This window comes from Arvicanthis niloticus, chromosome 9 (assembly GCF_011762505.2).
Source record: "Arvicanthis niloticus isolate mArvNil1 chromosome 9, mArvNil1.pat.X, whole genome shotgun sequence".
NCBI classification, from domain to species: Eukaryota; Metazoa; Chordata; class Mammalia; order Rodentia; family Muridae; genus Arvicanthis; species Arvicanthis niloticus.
In genome coordinates, this window is record NC_047666.1 from 69,338,298 (window position 1) to 69,344,145 (window position 5,848).

General features: G+C 41.0%; 1 pseudogene; it reads right to left on the reverse strand.

Moving 5' to 3' along the window:
• Positions 1 to 424: 424 nt before the first annotated feature.
• Positions 425 to 1,334, reverse strand: LOC117715621 (cyclin-dependent kinase 4 pseudogene; annotated as a pseudogene).
• Between the last annotated feature and the right edge of the window lie 4,514 nt (positions 1,335 to 5,848).

Here is a 5,848-nt window from a genome sequence, read left to right on the forward strand (position 1 = left end):
CATTACTGGCCACACATTTATTTTTTCCGACATGCCTAATCTTGGCATGTCGATGATAGCGTCCTTGCTAGGTCTTCACATGGTGCTTTTCTCTTGGACATGTAACCCTAGAATCTCACTGAGTGTTCACATACCTTTTGTTTTCCTTTGTTTTGTTTTATTTCCCTGTATAAAAAAAGATGCCAATATAAATCAGGAAGGGAAGAAGACAGATATTTCTGCCCTTTTGAGAAATGGGGGGAAAGAGAACAAACCTCATACGAAGAGGTGGGGATTTGTCATTTAAGGCTTAAAATATTCTGTTAAAAAAAAAAAAAAAAAAAAAAAACTGGAGTGCTCTGCACAGCTTCACAGCAGAGTCTGTGGCTTCAGTGAGGTTGTCTCCACTGAGTGTCTAAAAACTGGGAAAGGCAGCCCATTCTTCTCACTCCAGGTCACCTTCTTCCTTGTGTAGAGTAGTGCAGGGCTTGAAAGGCAGAGATTCGTTTCTGTGGTTTAAAGCTTAGCATTTCCAAAAGCAGCTGTGCTCCAGATTCCTCCATCTCTGGCACCACTGACTGCATCACTGGCTGTCCTGGTCCTCTGGGTGCTAAGGCTCCTCGAGGTAGAGATAATAACACTCCAGGCCAGTTATTTTCTGGAGGCAATCCAGTGAGATCAAAGATTTTGCCCAATTAGTCAGCTTCAGAGTTTCCACAGAAGAGAGGCTTCCGACAAAACATATCTGTAAAGATACAGCCAAGGCTCCACATGTCCACAGGTAGTGCATACGTAGACTGCAGAAGAATTTCAGGAGCCCAGTACCAGAGCATAACAACCACAGGCATGAGGGCCATCTGGTAGCTGTAGATTCTGGCTAGGCCAAAATCCCACTATCCCATTACTTGTCACTATAATGTTCTTTGGCTTAAGGTCCCGGTGAACAATGCAGTTTGCATGAAGAAATTCTAGGCCTCTTAGAAACTGACATGTCAGGTCCTTGATGGTGTCAACTAGCAAGCCTGTTGGGGGTGCTTTGTCCAGGTATGCCCTTAGGTCCTAGTCTATACGATTAAATGCTAGGATGACCTTGCTGTCCCTATCAATTCTGGAAGTAGCACTGACATCCATCAGCCATATAACATTGGGATGTTCAAAGGCCTCCAGCCTCCTTAGCAAGAATACCTCATGAACTGTGGTGACAGGAAGGCCTCATCCAACTGCTGCCCCATTAGGAACTCACACACTGTTGAGGGTTACACAGAGTAATCACTGTGAGGATCTCGGGCTTTGTATACAGTCCCAGAGGCACCGATACCAATTTCAGCCACTGGTTCATATCCAGTGGTAGCCATTATTGGAGCAGGGTATCTTACTCCTGGCTAAGATCTGTGGAGGTGGCCCTTTATTTGGGACTCTGAGAGTCTGTTCCTCTGATGCCATACACCAGGGATCAGTCCAGGGCAGCTGGAAACTTTGGGCTAGACCATAGACACAGGTTGCGAGCTAGAGAGGGCCCCTCAAGCCCACCCTCACCTTGTAACCAGCTGCCAGAGAGGCACGCAGAAACCCTTGGATATTACTTTTTAGGCCACAGTCACAGTCATATTTTCTGGGTCCCAGTCTAACCATATTTTTATATAACCTCTTTTTAAAAAAATTTTTAAAAATTATTCTTTAATTTTTTTTTTTACAATCTAATCGCTATCCCCCTCCTGGTCCACCTTCTGACTTTTCCTCACCCTTACTGCCTTCCCCATTTCTAAGAGGATGTCCCCACTCCCCTCACCCACTCCACCCTCCACTCCCATCCACAAACACACCCCATCCTACACCCACAACCCCCATCCCACCCCAAACCCTACTAGACCTCCCCAATCCATGGGGCCTCAAGTCTCTAAGGGTTAGGTGTGTCTTCTCTCACTGAAGACAGACCAGGCAGTTCTCTGGTGTATATGTCTCTGGAGCTTCATATCAACTGGTGTATGTTTCCTAGTTGGTAACTCAGTATCAGAGAGATCTCTGGGGTCCCATTTAGTTGAGACTATTGGTCTTCCTATGGGTTCTCCTCAGCTTCTTCCAGCTTTTCCATAATTTAACGTCAGGGATTCCCAGCTTCTGTTTGGGTGTTTTATATAATCTCTTTAATGTTCATGCATCGACGTTCAGTCTTATTGTGAGATAATGTTCTTCCAGCCTACAGATAGGATCTGCTCTAAAAGAAAATCAGCCTGCAGACCTCCCAGTCTTCACTCAGTTAAAGGAATTTAGTTCAGGCACAATTATAAAACTGAGTTGGGTCTATGTTTCAAATACATTCTAAATATGACTACTTACCTATTCTAAGGCTAGTGAAGTCAAGAATTTACTGATGTACCACCTTACTTGTGGTATGGAATAACTACTAACAATTTACCTCATGTCATTTAACCTTCAGAAACACTCTATTGTAAATATAGTAAAATTTATTTTTAATATGGTATGACTGAGGCTCATCTAAGTCTGGTATAAAGGGAACCTGTAGTCTAGAAATCAGCAAGTTCTAGGGCTTGCATTGCTGTTGCTATGTCTCAGTGCTTTCCAGCTTTGTTTTGTTTTTTGTTTGATTATATATATATATATATATATATATATATATATATATATATATATACATTTACATTGACAGTGAAAGTATTAATAAAACTATGCCCAGCTCTTTTGATTCTTGTTATATCAGTAGATGTGAATTTTTAGCTAGCATAAGGGGTTGATTAAGAAATGCCTACTAGAAGATGTATATGTATATTCCATTTACTTATTTAATTCTTCTTGAGCATTCTCCCAGGCCTTGATCAAGTTTAATCTTCAGAGGTTTGGAGCTAGGGTGAAAGAAAATTTTGAAATAGGCCCAAACTAATAAAATAGCAGGGCCCTGTGTTTCCTTTTCCTAACCTAAATAGTTAAAAATGCCTGTCAGCAGGTTTGGGCCCAGTTAATTAGTCACAGAAGGCCTATTAAATCACCCAAAGAAACTGACTGACCACGAAAGATAAAAAGGTTCCCCCCCCCCCACCCAGGTCTTCTCAAGGTCCAAGAAACTGCAATTTAATTTTCTGCTGATGTAAAACAACCAATCATGTGTACCCACGGAAAAATCTCCCACTTCCCCCACCCCTTGGTTATAAAAGTCATAATCCTTAGAGCCTCTGGGTCAGTTCCTCTATCCCCTATGTGAGATATGAAGATATGGACTGGCCCAGAGCTCTGATTAAACCGCCTCATGTGCTTGTAACAAGTTGGTCTCTCGTGTGTCCTTGGTTGCATGCTGTCCTGAGACTTGAGTGGGGTCCCCTGGGGTCCCCTTCTGGGGAGTCTTAGGCCTTTCAGAGAAGGATGTGATGTTCCCTCTCTTTAGAGAAGTGACTATGAAATTTTGGTTATTTTTCCTAAGAGTTCTTAGAGAAGAATGTAATAAAAACTTCTTTCAAATGACATTCAAATCATAACAGGATTCCCTAATAGCTTATAAAGTTATGCAAAACATAGGCAAGCAACCTTGAGATAGAGATTTTGTTCAAGTTGGTGGCTCCCATGCACATTCACAAATTTTCTTCAAGGGCTAGATATTTCTTTTTGCTGAAGAGCATTGTGTAGCTGTAACACTTTCTCTTGACGATGTACATTATTATATTAATAGCAGTTAGGAGATTAGAATGTATGGCAGTTTTGTGATTTCAATGAGTAGTCACTTGAGTAAGGCTCATGTAAAACACAGTTGTGGTGGATAGCCCTGGCCTTGGATTTTGATGCTAATTCCACTTTCCTGGGAGGGACTGGAGAGGAAGAGTGAATCAGTACACAGGTGATTTCTAGTGAACTTTCTGCCCACCTTAATTTGTAAAATAAAGGATAGAGCCAGTGGTTGGGCAGTAGAAGGGGAGGGGGAAAAATAAAGGTTGGTGGGGAGAGAGAGAGAGAGAGAGAGAGAGAGAGAGAGAGAAGGGACAGAGGAGGAAGACAACTGGAGGAGCAGGAGGTGGAAGGACAATGGAGAAGCATGTGGCCTGGAAAACCCACAAGTTATAAGGGATCTCATAGCTGGGGAATAGAGTAGTGTAGTGGTGAATCTGTCCAATCTAGGTGTGCAGCCTAGACTGTAAGAACTAAATGAGAATCTAGAGTTGTATAGATTTGTTCCTTTGGCAATTTCACTTTATTATGTATGTGAATGTATGTGTAAGTGGACAACTGTGTGCCACAGGATGTTTGTAGATGTCAGAGGGCAACTTTGGAAGTGTGTTCTTGTAAGAACTAAATGTGCGATTTTCAGGTCTCAGAATTCACTGCCTCAGGATGCATTCTGCTTTACAGGAAGAGTACAATATTCCTGAGTCAGAGGACACTTGCTGGATTAACATTCAGGAGAGGAAGGGAGAGGCTGAGTAACATTCCTCAGACCACAGAGAAGAGAACCCACCTGCAGGTGGGGAAGGCCCAGAGCACAGAGACACATTTGAAGATGGGCGGTGGTCAGGAAGCCAGACCCTTAATGTAATAAATCTGGGCAAAAATCTAATTTAGAAAAATAAAGAAATTCTCTAAGCCACATGAAAAAAAAGATAAAAATCAGATGATAACCAAATACAAGAAGACAGAATAAAAACATAGGATATGGGTTAGTCAGTCATACAAGGATCGTGAGAAGAAATATTTCAGAATATTTCTGAAAAAAATCAGCATTATAGGCCAAATTATAAAAATAACAATAGAATATTACTGCACAGACACACTACACCTTGGACTTTAAAGAAGACAACAGACAACCTAGTTCATCTGTATAATTGAGATCAATATCAGCAGTGGTTATTAAAGACTTTCCTAGGAGAATGAGGTCAAAACAAAGTTTACACCATGTCTCTCGTAAAGCGGAGTATACTCTGAATTATTAGACATGAAGTAGTGTAGTTTGAAAAGGAAAGTGGACTGCTATGTTAACCTCTTGTGGTTTGTGTAGCTACCGTACATGAATGTCAACCCCATGAATGTCAGTGAAGAAATTGAATTAGAATTATTTTTTAACTGATTTGAGGTGGTTAGCCTGTGAGTTAAGGGCCTATAGCAATTGCATGGCTCTGAGTTTATTGTCAGGGTGTTTTCTAAATTTTAAAATGCTTGGTGCTTTAGAGCACTGATTGGGGATAGAGTCGGAATACCTTGTATACTCTTCATGATATAGGATAGAATGAGTGTCTACCTTCCTTACCATGTGTTCAAGTGTGATATTTTAATGAATTTGAGACCTGGAATGACTGCTGCATTAATAAAAATTATGACCATATATCATGTACACAGGACACATACAATGTGACTGACAGAATAAGTGCTATCAAGATTGTCAGAAGTATTTGCTGTCTTCCCTTTGTGATATGAGAATACTGGTGACTAATATCTCTTACCTGTAACAACACATATTTGAAAAACAGAATCAGTCTCATAAATCAGACTGAAGTTCAAATTATATCAAGACTTTACTTTGAATATGTGTACTGGTACCTTATGCAATATTCCTTCAAACAATATTTGTTTCTGAAGTCACATGCCATACCTTTTATAGATAAAACAATTCCTAACCATTTTACTTTATGGGCTTGGTCCCAAGAGAAGTCAGGGATGCAAAGAATCCTGTTTGCCAGGTTTAAGGTCACCCTGTAGGGAGCTCAAAAGTACCATTGTTCTGAATCTCTATAAGAAGAGCTGATTCATTTTTTCTCTCTCCTAAAAAGGATTAAGAGCAATTCCAGAGCCTCCTCCAGGATGTTGGTGGTTCTGCTGACAGTGGTCCTGCTGGTCTTGAGCTCAGTTAAAAGCTCAAGTGAAGGTATAAGAA